At 37.0% G+C, this 22,573-nt stretch overlaps 1 protein-coding gene across 3 annotated transcripts in view; it reads left to right on the top strand.

The window, feature by feature from the left end:
* PTPRZ1 (protein tyrosine phosphatase, receptor type Z1) overlaps window positions 1–22,573 on the top strand; it is a 130,038-nt gene that overhangs the window by 13,424 nt on the left and 94,041 nt on the right. For all 3 annotated transcript variants that reach the window (XM_021715432.1, XM_021715431.1, XM_021715430.1), the window contains exon 2: window positions 21,029–21,208. The gene's annotated coding sequence lies outside the window, so the exon portion shown is untranslated. The remainder of the gene's footprint in view (window positions 1–21,028; window positions 21,209–22,573) is intronic.

Genomic DNA, 22,573 nt, shown 5'->3' with positions numbered 1-22,573 from the left:
GTCAGTTCCCATTACTCTAGCAGAAGACTTATTTGAAAATCTTAGGGGAACGGGGGGCACAGCTCATCACCAAGGATACCTGAAGAATGAATATTTTATATCTAACCCTGAATTGTACCCTACAATTAAAAAAAAAAAGAAAATCTTACAATGGTTGGTAGAGCCTGATTTTGTTGGGTAATAAGGTCATTAACTTATTCATATATTCAGCACATTTTAAGTTAGCACTCCTATCTGCCAGCAGAAAACAAAAAGGACTTAAGTGCCCCCAATGGAGCTTTAATTCTAAAATAACACAGAGCAAATATCTACAGGCATAGGAAATAACTCATGGTGACTTGTTCACGTCTATGTCATATGATACTGTCCCACTGGTGAATGTTGAGTAGAGTCATTTCAAACTATTATTCTCTGCAGGTCTTCCAAAATTATGGGGATTAAAGTCATTAATACAAGTAAATTAACAGCTGCAAAATTTCTAAGGTCAAATCATTATCTTATTTTAAGTAAATAATATTTAGTGGTACATTTTCCAAGTTGAAAGTTTTGTACATTCTTTTTTTCCCCCATTTCCTCTGATTCAGTTTTCCCCTTTGCCTTAGGGGTATTTACAATATACCTCCAGGTATATTGTGAATCAAGCCATGCCTAGTAATGACCTGATTCATTGGAGAACTGAAATACTACTGAGTTCATCCTAGTTCTCACTAATATTTGCAACCATCCATACCTACTCCTCCTTGCTATCCTGTACCTCTTCTCATACACACCCTGGAGACAATGTGCCAAGAATGACATCTGAATTCATGCCCAATGCAGGGAGAAGGAATTCTGTCTCCTTTGTTAACCATGGGCTATTTCTCATAGTTTAAAGATAGTTCCTACTCCACCCTCCTAGGAAGAATGTTAGACTTAGTGACAGGACAATTTTCTAAAAATTTGATAGGAAAAAAAAAGCAGCTTGCCATTTTGGTCAAATTATTATCATTATTAAGCATAACCAAGACCTTCAGAATACATTCAGTAGGCATGCCCTGATTGTAAATCTCTTTCATGCATTAAATGTTCTGCACCACACTCACCCTGTATGAACTATTAGATGTTGGTCAGGATTTGTGACTGCTAGTGACAGAAAAGTCTGCAAAATATTCATGCTGTCATCCACTAGGAGTTAGTGAGAAATAGTTATTGAATGCTTCTGAAACTGAAACAAGAAATTTCCTTCTAACCAGAGAAATGGAGAAAATGATTGTCTACAAGACTAAGGAACTGTCCAACTAGATAGAGCCACTGTTTGGCCACATAGAGGATCTTGGGACATCTCCAGACATTGCTATATGCTATGATAACTCAAGACATGAAAACATATTCTGGACACTAAGGCCTATACTCCAGAGACATGATAAGAGAGAATATAAGTCTGAGAGGGAATTCAAAGTTTTCCTCATGAGAGGCTGGGGAATGTAAGTATTGTTTATTTTCTACACAAATCCTAAAACCAGTTGCCGTGGTCCTTCATCCATTTCTTAGAAAAGAGACGTCTGATAATAGGGTAGAGAAAATGTCCCAGAGAGCTCCAATAAATTAATGGTAATAATGGATTGTATTCTGTTAAATAAAATAGGAAACTCTAGTTCAGCTCATTATTAATTAAGAATTGAAAACATTAAATTTGATGAGTTGTAAGATATTGACATAGTTTCAAAGTACTACCCCACAAAATGCTCTCTAAATACATAGAGAAAAAGAATAACTTTACAGTGGAAAAGCCTGACAGACACTTTAATCAATTGATCAAAGTAGACATCAGCAATAATGATCTGCATAGAAATTGTGTGCCTCTGAATAAGACAAATGAGAAGAAAAGAGCATCATTTTTTATGACATTTCTAATAAAAATGCACAACCTGAATCTAATTATGAGGAAACATCAGACAGACTCAAATTGGGGGACATTCAATAAAGTGTCTTCGAAAGTGCCAAAATCATGAAAGTGAAGAAAATGATGGAAGAACGCTTTCAGACTGAAAGAGACTAAAGAGACTCCACAACTAAAGTCAGCTTATGTGTTACTGAGTGGAAACTTACTGCCATAAAAATCATTACTGAGACATGTTGACAATATCTTTATTTTAACGATTACATTGTGATTACATGAGAAAATATCCTTGTATTTAAATAGGGCAGGCTGAAGTTTTCAGTGTCAGTGGGATGATGGTACTGTCCTCTTCAACAATTCAAGAAAAAAGGTTCTATACTTGAACCTTTCCTTTAAGGTTAAATTTTGTTTTTTTAAAGATATATAACAACCAGTTCATAGGACTTGCCTGTTGAAAGAGGAGCAGAAGATGAGGGAGATTAAAAGGAAGCCTTTTAATATTTCCTCCATAGTTGTGTGTGACTTTGCTGCATTGACAGTATGTACAAATTTTAATTGTTTAATAAAAAAGAAAGGGAAAGATAATATCACAGAGCTCACAAATATAAACCTTCCAAAGTAGAAATTAGATTATACTAGTTTCATCTATTGAATTACCTTCTAGTCTTAATTGAAAAACAAACATAATTCAATTAGTAATTCTACATCAAATTTAATGACTTTTCCATAGAAAATATTTGGTTTCTAAAACAACACAAGTATCTAAGAAATATATCGTTGAATACGAGCTTCCCTTTACTCATTGTTTCTGAGAGTTCTAACAAAAATAACTGGAAGCAGGATGTTGCAGTGAAAATTTGCTTTGTAACTCTTCAAGAGTTTGTTACTTAGCCTCTATTAGGAGATTTTTGTTTGTGAGGCCAAATTTGGGTTAAATTAAATAGTTCTATCATGGTAGCATTATCATTCTCGGTTCCAAATAAATGTTTCCTTTTAATATGCATACTGAAATTTTCTAATATGACAAACAGGAGCACATATAATGGAGTTTCACACTCTATTGAACAAAATTATCTGTAGCTGCTGAGAAATGTTTAGGAAACTTTAGTGAATTTGTTCATTTTAGTGGCCATATTTCTCCTTACATTTGTGAAATGCATTTTGTTGACCACTTTTGTTATTCTGAAAATGTGAGTTCATTTATCTGTCTGCTTCAGAAAACTCTTAGGTAAATTAAGAGAAAAGATAATAAGAACAATAATAGCAATACTTATAAGTGATAATCATCAATTTATTCATTCTATATTAATCCCTGTAGATACAACAGCTGACAGAACAGGTAAGTACCTACTTTGATTAAGATTATGGTCTATGCTATACACGGAACACTTCCTCTTTCCCAATCGATAACCTCCAGTACTCCAGCCTCAATCACCATAGATTACTTTTGTTTGTATTGAAGTTCACATAAGTGCTCTTGTGTCTGGATTCTTTTTCTCAACATTGTATCTCTGAGGTTTACTCATGTTACAAGCAGCAGTAGTTCATATTTTTAATTGCTTTGTAGCTTTCGGGTGTATAAACGTATCACACTTTATCAATTTATTGCTAGTTGGCTATTTCCAGTTTCTAAATGTTATGAATAAAATCTTTTTTCAAAACCTATCCTGACATCTCAGGGAGTTGATTATGTGCACATATCTTTATTAGATTACCTGTCTTTCTCATGGCATTGATTTATTAATTCATATGTCTTCTCCTTTTAGACATGAGACTCACTGAAGAAAAATTTATATTTTTATTTTCAGGCCGAGGAGTGTTACTTAAAAATATATGATAATTAAGAAAGTGGGAGAGTAAGTACTGCAGGTCCAGAAAACAGGAGAGGGTCAAACAAAGTCAAATTTGGAAACATATTTGTGGCCAGCATTCATTTTCTAATTACCCATCAAGGTCATAGGCACATAGTCTTTGAACATGGTATCAGAAGACTAATTCATAAAAGATAGTTTTTATTTAGAAGATTATAAGCTCCAAGTGATTCAGTACAAGGCACGATGAGTTGTGATTGAATTAGATTTTAGAACTGGAAAATTTCTTCCATTTTGTTTTCTAGAATTCTACAAAATGAAATCAACAGTGAAAATAAATGTTTTATGCTAAGTCTCTGTCAATTTTTATAGTGATATTGTCTAGAATCAACTTCTTTGAAACGTTCAAATTGTAGGTAGATTTTGTAAGCAAAGAATAGCAGTGTCTTTTGGGGAATTGAGATAGTTATAACCTCTTTGCTACTAGCATTATATGTGCCACTGAAGAAAAAATACTTTGTAATACTTTTGGTATTACCAGTATAACTTTTAAAAGTTTTATTTTCAAACATGAGTTGGTTGAGAGATCCTGTTCTTGCTCTGGAATCTCTGTCCTGTTCCACTGGTCTAAGTACCTATTCTTGTGACAACACCAGGCTGTTTTGGTTACTGTAGCTTTGTAATACAGTTTAAAGTCTGGAAACATAATACCTCCCACTTAGTTCCTTTTGCTGATGATTATTTTGGCTATTTGTGCTGTTTTTTGTTTCCATATGAATTTCTGTATTGTTGTTTCCAGGTCTGAGAAAAATGATGTTGGCAATTTGATGGGTATTTCATTGACAACACAAAGGGTATCTGACCCACTACCAGGGGGAGTGAGGGCCAGTTAGAAGCCCAAACTTCATCTGCAGCCTAATTATACATTTAATCCCTTTATTCCTCATATCTCTATAGTAACATTTTTTAAGAGTCATATCTTACACCTTTTAGAAGTATGATGTTTATTATTTGGTGGTGGCATATGTGAAAACATAGGTATTACATTAACTAAACCAGAGCAAACAGAGAAATTTGCTTTCCTGCAAGTGCATTGTTGACTTTTGCCTTGTAGTTAACTTTGGCCATTTTTTAGTATTAGTTGGTTTAAAATGTCTAAAACAGGTGTCGGCTTGGACTCTCAACCATTCAAGATCTGGGTATGTTGGCTCAGGGGCCAGCCTACCTCCTCATCTCCTTGAATTCCATTGCCTGTGGAAATCCTAAGTCGTCCCTAGAATTTCTGAAACTTCTTAAGGGGCTTCACGTCTCAGTTCCTGCACCACTTTCTTTGCCTCAGCTTCCTGGCATATCATCTCTGTGCAATTATGCAGAGACAGAGAACCTGCTCATTCAGAAAAAGAATCTACTTAAATCTATCATTACTGAATAGACTGTCACAGTATCTGGGCAGATTAACGTAGACACAAGTTAAGATACATTTGAATCCATACAATTGTGTCTGATTTTTAGCACAACAAAGACTGGAATAATACATTTATTAAAAATCAAATATAGTTGGTTTTCATAATAATTTTAACATTTTACCTTTATTTGAGATTGATAATTTCTTGGCAGTGACTCCTAACATTTTAGTTTAAAGCCTTTCTCTCCTTTACTTTTTACATATACATATAAAGAGTAGGGACACATGTTAGTTTAATGGATAGTGCAATATAAATTGATCACCATCTTGTCTTATCTGAGTTATAATTTGTCAGGTATCAGAATTACTTACATTAAAACACATAATTATACATTATTATTAAGAAATAACATTAAAAAGGGGAAAAAGCCAATATTCAGGCCTCTGCTATGTATATAAGAGTTTTCTGAGACTAATTTTTAAAAAAGTGGAGATTCAGGAAACAAAGGCCAGAGATATAGCAATAGACAAGCCGTTTAATATCACATTTGAAAAATTAAACTAGAATCCATGAAACTGCCTTTAAGATTTTTAAAAACCAGGCCATAAATTTGCTGTCTTTAAACAGAAGTTTGGTATAATTACCACTTAACCATTTTTTAAAAATTTTCTCATTTCAGGTCTGTCATTTAGCTAATCATTTTTCATTATCTATTTATTTTCTATTTCATAGGTTCTGTTAGCACTCGTTAGACTGCTTAGTAAAAATTGCATGTGAATAAATAAACTTTAGGTGTTATAATTCCTCTCAGATGCTACTATCCATATGAGTGTCTGTCTGTAGAACTTTCACTTGGTTCAGAAGGACCATGATGCAACAGTCAGGCTGAGAAAAGGTAGATTTACGCAAATGGCAAACAGGACTTTCTTTGAGGGATTTTTTTCAATTCTGGCCCTTTCTATTACAGACTTAATAAGCATTTCTTGTTTTATTCTGTTATAAAGAGCAATCCAAATGGTTTCACATAATGTTTATTATTATTCAACAGTATACATACTTAAAGGAATCCGTTGTCATTAATTTATTCTCATGTCAGTCTTCATTGCCAGTTTGTAATACACAGAAAGTAAAGACTAACTTTTCTCATATACAGAATCATCAGGCTAAAATTCGTTGCATCATTTTAGTCCCCTGAGAAGTTTCTCTGACAACACCAGTGACAGAATTGACCCAAGAAAGAGTTCATTTTAGCCACTTTTATGGTACTTATTGATTATCAGGGCTGTCGAGAAAAGCTTGGTGTAGATCAAAGAAAACTGGAGCTCTTCTCTTTCCCCTCTTCCACCTCTAACTGAACCCATCACAGCAACATGACCATGAAGGATGACAACAATCTTGGTTCATTCCCTGGGGAATCGGTGCTATTACCTCTTGACTGGTAGCACCACCATGCTCGGTTGGTTATCAAAGCTGGAGTCACCAAAGTGATCATTACTCATTCACTACTACCCCCTTCTCCACCCTCACAGCTAATCAGCTTCCCGGTTCTGAAATTCTTCTCAGATCTTTACATCTCAAATGTTTAAATATTTCTCAAATCTGTCTTTCTTATTCTTCCTAGTTTAGGACTTTACTATTCTGCACCTAACCTGTTTTACAACCTCCAAACTGATCTACCTGCCTTCAGTTTTGTCTTAACTCTGTAGCCATAGTGACCTCGATAAAGTTTAAATGTGATCATGATGCTTGCAATTAAATGTCTTCAATAGCACACTGGACACATTTCAAAGCCTTTCTTCAGGCACGCAAAACCCCAAAGCTGCCCATTTATCGTCAAGGCCTCTCCCTTCACTGCCTTGCATTCTTGTACCTGAGCACGTAGAACACCCTGCTGTTTGCCCCAGACAGTCATGCTTTCTCTCTTCCATACTGTGCTCTCTTCCTGAATGCCTTCTGCCCTGAATTCCCTCCCTGCCTTCAGCTGGATACCTGTTTATTCATTAAGACTTATCTCAAGGGTCTTTCCATCCAGAAAGTCTGATTTGTCTCATTTTTGGAATCCCTGGAATACTCTGTGCATCTCTCTGCTGTTATGTTTATTAGAGTATAATGACAGTTTATATGTCCTTGGTCATCTCTAGAACATGAGCTCCTTGATGGTGGGCACTTTTAAGTTCTTTGAATCTTCTGCACTGGGCATATATTCTGTCTCACACTAAACGCTTCTTAAATATTTGATAAATAAGAGATGAACAAATAAAAGCTACATTCCATAGCATTAAGTTTTGATGGAATCTGTGGGTAATACATAATACAGAATTCCTAGCAGCAGCAATGGATTTATTGCGGTTATAATGGCTTCGCAGCTTCTTTCTTGGTCCTTGCCACGTGACCAGTAACATGTAACTAGGAGATCTGATATAAGAGAGTCTTCTGTGATAAGTATATGAAGAGGGACTGCCCAAAAACTGGAATTATCTTTTAGAAGGCAGGCCCCTTATGGTATATGCTTCCCCCACCAGAAAAGTGTTCTAGGAACCCTTCAGCATCAGTGTACCAGCTAGTATTGTTGTGAGTGATGATCTTCAGAAGAAACGTCCTGAGTTGTGGACAACAGGTGACCGGTGTTTCCACTATGACAAGCACTTGCCCCCACCACATTTGGTGTTCAGCAATTTTTGACCCAGAACGGCATAACCTCGGTGCCCCACCTTCCCTATTCACCTAATCTTGCCCCGAGCTACCTTTTATATTTCCCTAGATGACAAAAGTCCTCAAAGGGAAATGTTTTGCTGATGTGGAAGAGGTGAAACAAAAAATGGCAGAAGCACTAAAAGACAACAAAACTGATGAGTTCAAAAACAGTTTTGAGCTGTGGAAAAGTGTCTTGATAGAGATGTTTCACCAAACGGTGAGTATTTTGAAGGTGACTGAGGTTTAAACATGTAAGAATAAATAGGATGGGCACAGTAACTCAAGCCTATAATCCCAGCATTTTGGGAGGCCAAGGCAAAAGGACTGCCTGAACCCAGGGGTTCAAGACCAACCTGGGCAACTTGGTGAGACCTTGTCTCTACAATATATCAAAAAATTAGCCAGGCATGGTAGCGCACATCTGTAGTTCTGGCTACTTAGAAGGCTGAGGTGGAAGGGTCACCTGAGCCCAGCAGACTGACGCTGGGGTGGCTGTGAGCATGCTACTGCACTCCAGCCTGGGCAACAGAGTAAGATTCTGACTCAAAAATACATACATACATACATATGTACACAATTTTTAAATCAAAAATTCTGGGTTTTTTAGGGGGGGCTCTCCTTGTATACAGAAAAAAGGACAGATGACTCTAAAGAGTAATTAAACCAGAGGCTTTTGCCTTCTAGGAAGTATGCTCTTTAACCATAAACCGTGAAACAATGCAGTAGGAAAGTTTAGCAGAGGTCCCATCCCTGATGGAAGGATATCAGGTTATACAAGTTATAGCTGTATCTCAGACTTCAACTCTGTTTTTTGTGTTTTTTTTGAGTTGGAGTCTCACTCTGTCACCCAGACTGGAGTGCAGTGGCCGCTCCCAGCAACCGCAGCCTTGACCTGCTGGGCTCCGGCGATCCTTCCGCCTCAGCCTTCCAAGTAGCTGGAACTACAGCTGCGCTACTATGCCCGGCTAATTTTTTATTTTTATTTTTATTTATTGTAGAGATGAGGTCTCGCCAAGTTGCCCAGGCGGGTCTCGAACCCTCAGGCTCAGGCAATCCACTCACCTCAGCCTCCCAAAGCTGGGATTACAGGCTGAGCCACCAAGCCCAGCTAACTCTGTATTTTTGACACTGTTACCAAAGGTAGAAAATAGAGCCCTAGTTGTGCCTCATACTGATAGTAAGTATGTGGACAGTAAGCACTGAGTAAAGACCTCATGAGGTATCCCTGTCAGAGACCTGTGTTATTATCTGTTGTGTTCCTACTTCTGTGCTATCAGTTATTGATGAAAGGGAAGTCGATGACCACAGGAGTGACTCTAAGTCGACTTTGAGAGCTATTTCACAAGAAACGCTTTTAATTTCTCAAACCGAGGAGTAACTTCCAGGGCTGTTTCTGTATTTGCTGTATCATTAGTAATAGACTGCAGCAACAATGGAAAGAAATTTCACTCTGTTTCTCTCTCACAGTTTACCTGCCTTCCATTGTTAGTTATCTGCAAATGCTACAGAAAAACCCTACAATTAATCAACTGCATTGCCTTCGATCTGCATGCTGTGTGTTAAAATACATTGGACTCAAGCTAGACAGAATCAGGCAAATATAAAGGTTATAACATTAATCACACTGTTCTCTAAGTTCTGGGCCTTTTCTTTCTGTTAAAAGTGACTTGGCGGCGGGGGGGGGGTGAGGGTAGAGCAGAAGAACTTTCTGTTGTTCCAGGAGCTTGTTAAATATTTTTATCTGCAGTTTTTCCCTTTTTCACTAAGTGTTTGATCCCAGGCAATAGCAACAGAAACACTCCAGTATTGGGCTTCATCACTATCACTATCATTTTGTAATTTAAAGTGAAAGATGAGAGGACTCTGTGGTTGTAACTGTTTAACAACTTTATAAAAAATTATCTCGACTGGGTGCAGTGTCTCATGCCTGTAATCCCAACACTTTGGGAAGCGGAGGCAAGAGGATTGCCTGAGCCCATGGGTTCAAGACCAGCCCGAGCAACATGGTGAGACCTTGTCTCCACAATAAATCAAAAAATTAGGTGGGCGTAGTGGCACATACCTGTAGTTCCAGCTACTTGGAAGGCTGAAGCAGAAGGTTCATCTGAGCCAGCAGGTCGAGGCTACAGTGGCCGTGAGCAGCGTACCACTGTACTCCAGCCCAGGCGACAGAGACTCCAACTCAAAAATAAAATAAAATAAAAAATTATCTTTTTTTCCCCAACCAGATTAGAGATGAGGGTGGGAGAGGAGGGAGCTTCAAGCCCTCTTACCAGAATGTCTAATTCCCTAGCCTTTCTTACTTCCGCTGCACCTATCCTACTGACCTCCACTTTGAGCTGCAACTTCCTGTCCTCTCTGCTTGTCCATCAGAACTGCTGACCTTGCCAAACATTTCTTAAAAATTAATAAAAATTAAAACAAAAAACTTACTTTTGGCTGGGCACAGTGGCTCACTCCTATAATCCCAGCACTTTGGGAGGCCAAGATGAGAGGATCACTTGAGCCCAGGAGTCTGAGACCAGCCTAAGCAACATAGCAAGACCTTGTCTCCACAAAAACCAAAAATAAATACATACTTTTGAATGGTGCCTCTACAAGTTCATGGTCTCCAACATCAGCAGAGTCCTCCATGCTTTCCATTAGTCCTCATGTCCACTACTTTATTCCTTACTATTTCTTTTTTTAAATTTTTTAATTTTAAAGATGTGGGGTACAATTCTGGGTTAGATATATAAATGGTCACTGCACAGGTAAAGTTTGGGCCTCACTTTGGTCTCCACTTTACCTGGTTTGAGATCAGTACCCTTACTGATGTTATTTGCCCCTCTCCCTCCCCTGGCAGTTTCCCACTACTGCCAATTCCTTTCTTGTAGTATTATGATAATTATTCAGTTTCTACTTATGAGTGAGAACTTGTGGTATTCACTTCTTTGTTTCTGTGATAGATCACTGAGTACTGTACACTCTATGAAAAAGACACCTGTACACACATTTATTGCAGCATTATTCACAAGAGAAAAAACATGAAACCAACTGTGCTGCCCGTCAAAAGAGGACTAGATTTTTAAAATGTGGTACATATACACAATGGAATATTATGCAGTCATAAAGAAGGACAAAATGATAACATTGCAGTGACTTGGATGGATTTCGAGTCCTTACTATTTCTTTAAGCCCATTCTCCCACATGCATCTCCCTCACAGCAGATAATCTTGATTCCAATTTTTCTGAGGAAATAGGGAAAGGGGTTGAAAAACTTTGTACTGTCTGCCAGCCCACTTATACACATTATCTCATTTAGTCTGCACAATCTGAGGGGTAGAGATTATTATTTCTACTACAGAGAAGGTGACTGGGGCTCAGGTAACTGGTCATTTTCAGTGAGGAGCTGGGATTGTCCTCACATCAGCTCGACTGCCAAACTTATTTCTATGCAATATTATCCTGCTATCAAACAGAAATGCTGGAGCAGAAATGACCTCCTGTATCTTCAAGCCCCTCCTTTTAATAATATATAGACAGGTATAGATATCGATATATAAATATAATAACATACTTATACTACATATATACATACATAAATATACTTATGTTTTGAAGAAACACCATCACTCCTCTCTGCATCTGTCTCTGGGTGCCATCTTATTAATATTCTTTGCCTCATAGCACATTTTTACAAAGACCTTTAGGCTGAGTACAATGGCTCATGCCCAGTAACATAGCAAGATCGTATCTCTACAAAAAGAAAAAAAAATTAGCCAACTGTGGTGGCACATGCCAGTAGCCCCAGCTACTCTCAAGGCTGAGGCAGGTGGATCTCCTGAGCCCAGGAGTTTGAGGCTGCATTGACCTATGATCCCACCTCTGCACTGTAGCCTAAATAACAGAGTGAACTCTATCTCTAAAAACAAACAAAAAATACCTTAAATCTACCTTGTTACCTCTAATTCACTCTGTAGTCTGAATTCCAACTCCATCATTTCACTGAAATTGTTTGTTTTGTTTTGTTTTGGGATTTTTGTTTTCTAGGAAGGTGGGGTTTGGAATTAGGAAATAACCAAATTCAATTGTCACTGTTTGGCCATGACCCTCTGGTCTCTCTCTGCTGCATATTCCATCCATTTTAGAATAATCTTTCCTTATTGAAACCATCTTTCTGTGACTTTCATGACACCATTTTCTTCTAGATGCAATTATCTTTCAGGATACTCATTCTTTTTTTATTTTTTATTTTTATTTTAAAGATGTGTGTTACAGTTGAGAATTAAGTATACAAGTGGTCATCATACAGGTAAATTTGGGCATCTCTTTGGTCACCACTTTGCCTGGTTTGAGATTAGGTACACTCATTGATGTTATGTGCCTTGCCTCCCTTCCCTGGCAGTTTCTGGCTACTGCCAATCCCTTTCTAATAGTATTATGGTAAATATTCAGGCTCTGCTTATGAGTGAGAACATATAGTACTCAATTCTTTGTTTCTGTGATAGATCACTGAGTATGATAGAGACTCTCAGGCTACTCATTCTTAAGTCCCTTTGATACTACCTCCTCCCCTTATTTTTTCCAGATATGAATGTTCTCCAGTGTCATATCATGGAAGTTCCTCTCTCTTATCAACTTGAATAGAAATATTTCATACATGTCTCTGGTTTTAAACTGCCATCCATATACAGATGTTCCCCAGTCCAGATCTCTCAGTGGCTCCCAGACCCATATTTTTTATTGTTTAATGAACTTCCATAGAAATCTTCAAGTCTATAGCTCCAAAACCAGATTCAAAGCCTTTCTATCCATGCTTCCTGCCAACATGACTGATACCATGATCTACTCAGCTGTGCTCCCCTCAGGATTTTGGAAGTCATCCTTTGCCCCCTCTCTCCTCACATCAAAATAAGAATCCTCACAAATGTTCTTAAATCCTTCAAATGGATCCTATTTTTTGACCCTAATTCTATTGCATGAATTTGTTCTCCCATAATTTCTGCCTTCACTATCACTATCATTTTATAATTTAAAGTGAAAGATGAGAGGACTCTGTGGTTGTAACTGTTTAACATTTGCTTCATTTTCTGGTTAAAGCAATTGATTGTGAACCAATAGGTTAATCATGGATATCATCATATTTGCTCTGTTTGTGGATTTTATTTATACCCACCACAGATTATCAGATCTTTATTACTTATCTTCAAAGTAATAGTATTTTACTATGTCACAGTAAAAATAGACTTTTTAAAAAATCTTCCGTTTTTATTTTCTCCCTTGTGGTCTGCAGAAAAAAAAAAAATACTTAAGTGTACTGCATTAAGATCAGTAGTTTTTGTTTTGTTTTGTAAAAGTTTTGTTTGTTTTGAATTTTTCCAAATTTTAAGCAAGAACTTCTCTCCCTATCTGTGCTGAACTTTAATTATTTTTTTAAAATGTCATAATGTTAAAGGTGCATTTGTGCTGGAGCTTTTCCAAATACATCGATTACTACCTTCCCTGATATGGAACCCCTTGCCAACTGAATATATCAGCCAAAGATTTTTGCTGTCTTGATGTGAGTGTCTCATTAGATTAGAAAATAAAGGAAAATGCAGTTTGTTTAGACAGGTTTCCATTCTGAAACTTTAATAGTGGTTATGATCAACACCCCACAACTGCTTTGCTCTTTTTAGGTCCAAAAACCTCTGAACAGGCACATTGATTGGTGAGTGTAAACACATCTTTGCTCTTATTTTCAACATGGAAAGTCATTGCACACATTCTTCTGACTTTGCTTTGAGTCAGTTTATGCAATGGCATTTATTATTGTGACATGCAATCACTTGTTATTCATAATTTTATGTGTTAGGTTCTTATCTTTGAGAAAGCCCCTTTTTTCTCTCTTTTTTTTTTGAGTTGGAGTCTCACTCTGTCTCCCAGACTGGAGTGCAGTAGCCGCTTCCGGCCACCGCAGCCTTGACCTGAGCTCCAGTTATCCTTCCGCCTCAGCCTTCCAAGTAGCCAGAATTACAGGCATGCGCTACCATGCCCGGCTGATTTTCTGATTTATTGTAGAGATGAGGTCTCACTGCCCAGGTGGGTCTCGAACCCGCGGGCTCAGGCAATCCACTCACCTCAGCCTCCCAAAGGCGCGGAATTACAGGCTGAGCCACCAAGCCCCGCTAAAGCCCCTTTTTTCAATCACCTAACTGCTGCATCTAAGACATGTCTTCTTAAATAAACTATCTTTCCATTTTGCTAGAGCTTTAAATCCTATGCTGCATTTTCACTGAAAACAATACTGAATTATTTTATTTCTATATTTCAGTAAACTAAAATTTGAACCCAATTCACTCACTGCTGATAGCTTTATACTACTTAAATGACTTTAAAATTTTGACTTTTGTTAGCATGTAGAAAGCAAGCCCATGGTAACTTATAAAGGTGTGACTTATAGCATATGGAACCTTGACTGGAATTTGTTCAAGGCAACTAGTAATAGATGCTATGAACATTACTTCAGTCTTAACTTTAGTATTACTCGTATATATATTTGCCTTTTCATAATATTTTACATGTGAATATGTAGAGGTACATTTCTTGCATCAAAACCTGAACTAGACAAGAAATTCATTAAGATTAAAGGTAGTATAGTTGTTTCTTAGCATTATCTTGGTCTTTAAAGGATCCATTCTAAGTCTCCTGTTATTAAAATCTTGTTAAGTAATAACAACTTTTGGTAATTATGAAATCAATGTTGGAATTTTATCACACTTTTATGAATTTTCAATAGAACTCTGCTGAATACCTTAAAAATATAATTATTTATCCATTAATCTGATATTTAAACATATGACAATAAGAATAATTTTAAAATCCTGTGTTCCCAGTACTTTGGGAGGCAGAAGTGACAAGACTGCCTGAGCTCACAAGTTTGGGACCAGCCTGGGCTACTTGGCGAGATCTTGTCTCTACAATAAATCACCAAAACTAGCCAGGTGTGGTATTGTGCATCTGTAGTTCCAGCTACTTGGAAGACTGAGGCAGAAGGATCGTCGGAGCCCAGCAGGTTGGAGCTGCGGTGGCCTTGAGCCTGCCACTGCAGTGCACTCCAGCCTGGGCAACAGAGTGAGACTGACTCAAAAAAAAAAAGAGAGAGAGGGAGGGAGAATAATTACAAAATGAAAGAAAAAAAGAGAGAGAAAGAATTTTCTTTCTTTGACTTTTTCTTTCATTTGCATCATGTACTCACTGTGTCCCCCTAATATTCAAAAACTTTCACTGGTATTTTTTTTCAGGACTCATTTCCTCTTTATTTTACACTATATTCGTGGCTCTCAGTTCATGTTTTTATGTTAGTGGCTGGGGGGATAATATTTCTCTGCGCAGAATGTTTTTTTAAAGTGTGTTCTCATGTAGAACACCCACTGGTGTAGTGCATGGACATGGAGGCATAGTAACTATAGATAGTTCACGAAAGCATCTTTTTGTTTAGCAAACATTTATTGATTCCTTAAGTGCTGGGCTCTAAGAAGGGTACTGAAATTACAACATAAGTAAGAGACAGACATGTTGTAGTTTAAATAAATGAGGGAAGTTGTAAAACTCAAATGAAGACAAAGAAAAAATGTCTGTGAAAAAGGTCATTACTTTATGCAGCTTCTTCCATCCTGTCTATTCTGCATTCCTACCTGCTTAACGTCTCTGATAAGGCAGCCTCCTCCAAAACCTCCATGCCTCCCCAAATACATTGATTCTAAGCTGCCTTTCCATCTCTGTAGAATACCCCACTATTCACTCTTTGCTGTTGGACTAAGCTAGCCTTCTCACTGCTCTTAGCATTGCCTGCACTTTTCTGCCATCATTAGTTTGTTTAGGCTCATCACCCAACAAGATGTGCTCTTTGTTTCTATTCTGCCTGTAAACATTCTGTCCATCCCTCAAGTCCTGCATTAGTGTGCTTCTGCTACCCGTGTTTAATTTTCTTCATTGCCTCTTTTTCTTTAAGCATTTGTCTATTTATTTAACACTCCCTCACCCTTATGGAATGTAATAATAAACAAGCAGGCAAACAAACAAACTTGAAATCATGCATACCCCCTACTGAACCTAGAATTGCTTTCCATTCCGCTTCAAATAGAAGGTGCATATAATGCAGATATTGAATACATTCATTGGGTGCACAAAGACTATTTCACCAACATTTAATTTGTTTCTAGTGTATGCCAGACTCAGAGTTTGGCAATAGCATGTAGATGAAATAGACGAGTTAACAAGCAAAATACAGTGTGTTAAGTGCTTCAATAGAGGGAGGCACAGGAAATTTCTAGGACTGGTACTAATTCAGGTGAGTCAGTGAATGGATGAATATGTGAATGAATAATTTATCCTAAATCTCCAGAGCTCTGTAGTCCTTCTTATGGGCAAATCACCCTGATAATGTGCTGCAGCTGCAGTCAGTGTCATAATTTCTTCCCATACAATGATCCTAATAACACTCAGGTAGACATAATGTAATTCTAATGAGTCCTGGACATCTGCTTTCCCACAAGCATCATCCTGGGCTTTAACCACTGTATGGACTTAGGTCTCCAATTACCACACTAAATATGCTAATTTGGGAACTGCAAAAATAATGTTTAATAGTAAGATTAGTTGAATGTCAGTTTAATAAGGTCCCACTTGTCTATCTTCTCTCTTATGACCTGTGGGTTTCGGGTTTTGTTAATAAAAAAAAAAAAAAAGGATATACTACAGTATTAAAAAAAAAATTAATTGAATGTGTCATCATTAAAGACAGATAAAATGTATTTAATGTTTCTTTGTTTTGTTCCTGTGCACAATTTTAACAATGTTGGTTTCTTTTCCATCGTTTTCTGCTCATGGTGATTTGAAACAACCTCCCTTTAAAGTGCTTTTCATGAAAAATCTCAAGTTCTGATCTTTTGAGGACTTTTTTCCCCCTGTTTATTGGTCTTTCTCCTAAAAAAAAAAATTCTTTCCTCATTTTGACTCTTAATTGTGAAAATTAAGAAGCCATCTTGAGCCTGCAATGTACTAAGTACAATGATCTAGAGTTGTTTTAAGTTGACTCGCCCTCACTGTGACCATTTCATGTACTTTAAACAAAATTCAGTTACTCAGTGTCATTGTACTATAAAGTGACAAACCACACTAAGTTCAGACTTCAGGTCTTTCTTGATATCCTGCTACAGAAATTTAGTAGAGACTACTCAACTAAATTTTGATATAACATCAAATGAGACCCACAGTTGGATTTAGAACTGTTTCTTTAATTGGTCAATTTGATTTCTTTGTCATTTCAGGTTTGGTCCCTATGAGCTCAAACTCATAAGACAAAGGCCACCATTCATTATTTGTTTGATTCAGGTATTCAAAACATGTTTGTTCAACAAACAAATGTTTGTCGAATACCTACTATGTGCCAGTTCTTTTTTTTTTCTGGGTGCTGGGGTGTGGAAGCAATTCATAAATAAACATAATTAATTCATTAGGAGAAGAAATAGAATGTAAAGGGAGGGCATGGAGAGTGACCAAGGGAAGAAATATAGTGTTTTATACAGGACTTAAAGAGAAAGCATGTCCAGTAAGATGCATTTGAGCAGAGACCAATTTGAGGCAAGAAAGAGAGTCTTTGGAGCCTTGCAGACATCTGGGATGGAGGATTCCAGGAAGATGTGTCAGCAAGTACCAAGTCTTCACATACCCAAGGAACAGAATAAAAGCCAGTGTGACTAGAGCAGAGTGATCAGTGAGGAGGAGTAGAAAATAGGAGCAGGGAGGATGTGAGTGGGGACATTGTATAGCATCTGTCAGCCATGGCAAGGGGCTTAAATTTTATTTTGAGTGAAATGGAAAAGCATTGGAAGGACTTGACATGTGATCTGGCATATGAGGGAGAACCCAAAAAAACCCTGGAGTTATCTTTTGGAGGGCAGGACTCTTTGGAGGGCAGGCTTCCCCTGCTAGGTAAGAGTTGTCAGAACTCATCATCAGTGTACCAGCTAGTGTTGTAAAAGGCTGCATTTGGCTTCAGTGAATTTTTTTTGGAGATCATTTCAGTGTGTTTGCCATTTCATGGTGGGTGATTCTTGAGTGCGCTTGCCCACACTGCTCTGAATGTTCAGCCATTTTTTACCAAAAAACCATGACTCCTGTGCTCTACCCTACCTATTCACCTGATCTCTCCCTAAGTGACTTTTTTTTTCCTTGCTTTGGATGAAAAAAGCCCTCAGAGGGAAATGTTTTGCCCCTTACTGATATGGAAGAGGTAAAACAAAAACGGCAGAAGCACTAAAAGGCATCCAAATTGAAGAGTTCAAAACTGTTTAGAGCAATGGGAAAAACATCTCAATAAATGTATTACATTAAATAGAGAGTACTTTGAAGGTGATTGAAGTTTAAACATGTAAAAATAAATATACAGTTTTTATAATTAAACTCTGGATTTGGGGAGATTATTTTATTTTTATTTATTGTTTTGGAGGGGGAACCCTGACATGAACTGGGGATCTCTCGATCTCCAACATAATTTTAAAGATTACTGTAGTTACTGAGTTGTTTTGATTTTCCTTTGCTGCATAACAAATTATTACAAATTCAGTTGCTTAAAACAACACATGTTTATTATCGTAGTTTTTGCGGACTAGGAGTTAGAGATGAGGGGCTGCCTAGCTGGGTTTTCTGCTTAGAATCTCACAAATCTGAAATTAAAGAATCTCATCTGAAGCTCGGGTCTTCTCCAAAATTCATTCAGGTTGTTGGCAGAATTTACTTCCTGGAAGTTGTAGGACTGAGGTCTCTGGGGGGGGGGTTTGTTGGTTATTTGTGTGTTTTGCTCTTACCTTGACTCTGGGTATACTCCAAGCTCCTAGAGGCAACTATCAGTTCTCAACCACATGACCTTCTCACAACATGGTAGGTCACCTCTTCAAAGACAGCAGGAGAGTCTCCCAGACTATGAATCTCTCTCCAATTTGCTAAGATGGAACTTCTATAACATAACACAATCAACCACAACAGTGGTTCCACTGCCACCTTTGTCATAGAAGGTAACCTAGTCAAGGGAGTGATTCTCTCATTATATTCTCCCATTATATTCATCCCGTGTATATTCATAGGTCCTGCCAACTCTCATGCAGAACAAATTGCATAGGACAAATACACCAGGGGGTGGGAATCTCGGGGGAGGGGCAACCCATAATTCCACTTACTACTTAAGTGGAGAACAGAATTGTGGAAGGCAAGAGTAGACTCTGGGAAGCAATTAGCAAGCACTGGAGATATCTAAGCCAGTGCTTGCCAAAATGTGTATATGAATGTCCTGGGCATTGTGTTAAAATGCAGATTCTGACTTTGTAAGGTTATGGTGGAGGCCTAACTCTCATAACAGTCTCCTGGATGATAGAGATGCTGCCTGTGGAGTGGAGTCTCCGGGGTGATGCTGATGCTGCCTGAGTAGCACAGAGTAGGCAAACAATGACAGTGGCCTGATTATGGACTTATCTTGCATACAGACCCAAAAGTGCTTGCTGAAAGGAAAACAGAGGCATCAGAATGACGTCTAAGTTCAGGGATGGCAACGACTGTAGGAGGAGATTGCTTCAGGGTGGAAATCAAGAGCTCAGTTTGGGATATGCTAAATATAAGATGTCTTTAAAATCCAGGTGAAAGGGATCATGAAATGTGATGGAAAAAGCAAGTTTCTACATGATATGTAGGATTATCAGAGACTTAAAACTTTATGTATCTGTGCACCAATATGTGACTCTTCCTAAATGTGCTCAGAATTTATTGTGCTGCATGTTAAAATTCAGACAGTGAAAAGAACCTCTTTGGTTCATACTGCACATTGTTTCTCTGCATCTCTTACCTTGACATTAGTAAAATAAGTAGGGTTTTCTTGTTCCCATGCCAAAGCCCTTTACAGTGAAATCAACATATCATTACTCAAATCAATAAAGCTATTCCTAGAAGCCAAAATATGCATCACTGTGCATATGTAAAGCACAAAGAACTCAAATACTCTCTAGGAATAAAACTAGATTTTTTTAAAAATATAATTCTATATTTTGGCACCTCTTGATTCTGGTAGATGCCTCACTATGAGATGTATTACCAGCTTTTCTCTGATTATATGAGCAGCTTCGTGTATGAGTAATTATTATTTCTTTTCTGGGCAAAATTATGCAAAGTTTACATGGTCACATTATGAGATGTGGCCATTAGATTGAGCTTACATAAAAGTTAGTTCTCACTGACTTCCTTATTACACCAAGAGGATGGTGTAGACTAGGGCTATACCAAAGATAATTCCCTAAATCCTAGTTATGTAAAATCTTGACCTTATCCATTCTCATTTTCAGAAAGAAAAGTACTCAGAAGGATATATATACTGCCTCTCTGCTCTTCCTTGTGATGCCTGTGGAAATGCTGGAGTTTAGTCAGAGAAAAGTTTAAAACTTGGACTTGCGACATTTTGAGTACTTAAATAGAACATACCTATGTTTAGCGGTGCTTGACTACTAAGTCAATATCCAGTGAAATGAGGTTGCGGGAGATGGTTCATGGTTTCAGTCAGGGGTAAGATAAAGACAACAGAGTGCAGTTTTGGTTTGAAGGATTGGTCTCATTCTATGGAATAGGTGAAAATTCACTTCACTGTAAGCAAAAATCTTTTTAGAAAACGTTGTTTTCCTATTGTTAAACAATAAAACTTGGTGTGCTTTATGATCAGAAAAACAAGGGGTGAGGGAGATATTTCAAGGATAGCCTGATGAGTATTTTTTAAAAATAAATAGCCCCCACCCCCCACAGGGGAAATTAAATCATTCAATGGCAGAATTAGCAGTAGGTCTGAGAGAAGCTACCCCATTGGAGAGTACTAAGGAAGACAGAACAGTCAGTTCACCAGCATCTAGGCTCCTTTCAGTCTGGAACCCTGGGCTAAGACAGACTGTCTTATATGACAGTTAGGCTTTCTGTTGATTTAGGAGAATGTGATATCTGATCAAAGCTGCTGTTGAACCATGAACTTGGCATGATTTCTCTATAGACCTTTTTTTCATAGTGTTTCATATTAAAACTCAGAATCTAAATCTAGGCATAATTATTTTATGAATTAGTTCAATGTCACAATTTTCCTACTACTGTATCTATTTTTATTTAATGTATTAACTATTTTTACTACAGAATTTAGCTTTTGCATGGTAACTTAAGAAACTAACTTCTCACTCTTTCTTTTCACTAGGTGCACTGAATCAAAAAAATTGGGGAAAGAAATATCCAACATGTAATAGTCCAAAACAATCTCCTATTAATATTGATGAAGATCTTACACAAGTAAATGTGAATCTTAAGAAACTTAAATTTCAGGGCTGGGATAATTCATCCTTGGAAAATACATTCATCCATAACACTGGGAAAACAGGTAAAATGTTTGCATTCTATTTGTGTTTAGTATGTTTTTTGGACCAAGAATATGTTTCAAGTAGTTTAATCTCATTTTATTTTGAATAACGTATTATGAACTAAATAGAAGTTGTAGGTAAAAGAAACCAAGTGGAGCAGAAAAAAAAAATGGAAATTTAGACAACATCTTGAAAATTGGTATAAAAAATGCTATCATGTCATGTTTTCCAGTATAGAATAATAATGATGTCATCACTAGAAGATGTGATAAAGATAATGTAATTTATAGCTAATGTAATTTAATAACTTCATCACTGGTCAGTCACTTAGTCAATCAGAATGTCCTCTTCTTGGGCATTATAGTTTGATTTTTTTTTTTTTTTTGCCTAGCTTCATGCTATATTCAGCATTTGAATATAAAGAAAGCAATCACTTAAAATTGAAATTTAAGAAAATTAATTACTATCCCGTCTATACTGAAAGATTAAAGTTATATACCAGCCTTAGGAAATGTTCTTTAAATATCTTTTTATCAAAACTATCTTTTTAAGAAAACATGTCAAATACAATACCTTAAAAATTTTAAAAATACATAGCCAAAATAATTTTCAAAAAGTAACACCTTTCCTTTTTTGATATTATAGTTTTTAAAAATTATACATCAAGAAGTTACATAAAAGGAAACATACCCATAGAACCAAGTTTAGGAAAATATTCAAAATTATAATAGTAGCTTTGGTAGGTAGTTTTATCATTAGAGAATTTTTTTTATTATCCACATTTAAGCAATATAATTATTTGAATGTAAGAATTTAATTTCAAATCCCATGAAGACAGATATTTTTCTTTAAATTTTTTTCTTTAATTTTAATTAAGTGGGGTACAATTCAGGACTGGTATACAAGTGTTCGTTATGCAGGTACCCTTGTTGATGAGGTATGTTCCCCCTCCCTGGGCAATTTCCCACTACTGCCAATCTCTTTCTTATAGTATTACAATAATTGTTCCAGGTCTGCTTATGAGTGAGAGTATGTGATACTTTGTTCTTTGTTTCTGTGATAGATCACTCAATATTATAGCCGCTAAGTCCAAATTGCTGCAAAGTTCATAATTTTGTCCTTCTTTATGGCTGCATAATATTCTATCATATATGTACCACTTTTTTTTTAAAATCCAGTTCTCTTTCAGTGGGAAGCACTGATAGTTCCATGTTTTTGCTATTGTAAATGATGCTGCAATAAACATGCGTGTGCAGGTATCTTTTTCATAGAGTGATTTGAGTTCCTCCGGGTGTATTTCCAGTAGAGGAATTGCAGGGTCATATGGGAGGTCAATTTTTAGATCTTTTAGGAATTGCCACACTGTTTTCCACAGAGGCTATACT

This window comes from Carlito syrichta, unplaced genomic scaffold (genome assembly GCF_000164805.1).
Source record: "Carlito syrichta isolate Samal-C Ts95f unplaced genomic scaffold, Tarsius_syrichta-2.0.1 Scaffold307112, whole genome shotgun sequence".
Lineage (NCBI taxonomy): Eukaryota > Metazoa > Chordata > Mammalia > Primates > Tarsiidae > Carlito > Carlito syrichta.
The sequence above is the reverse complement of the archived record's forward strand: the minus strand, read 5'-3'. Positions and strand labels throughout refer to the sequence as shown.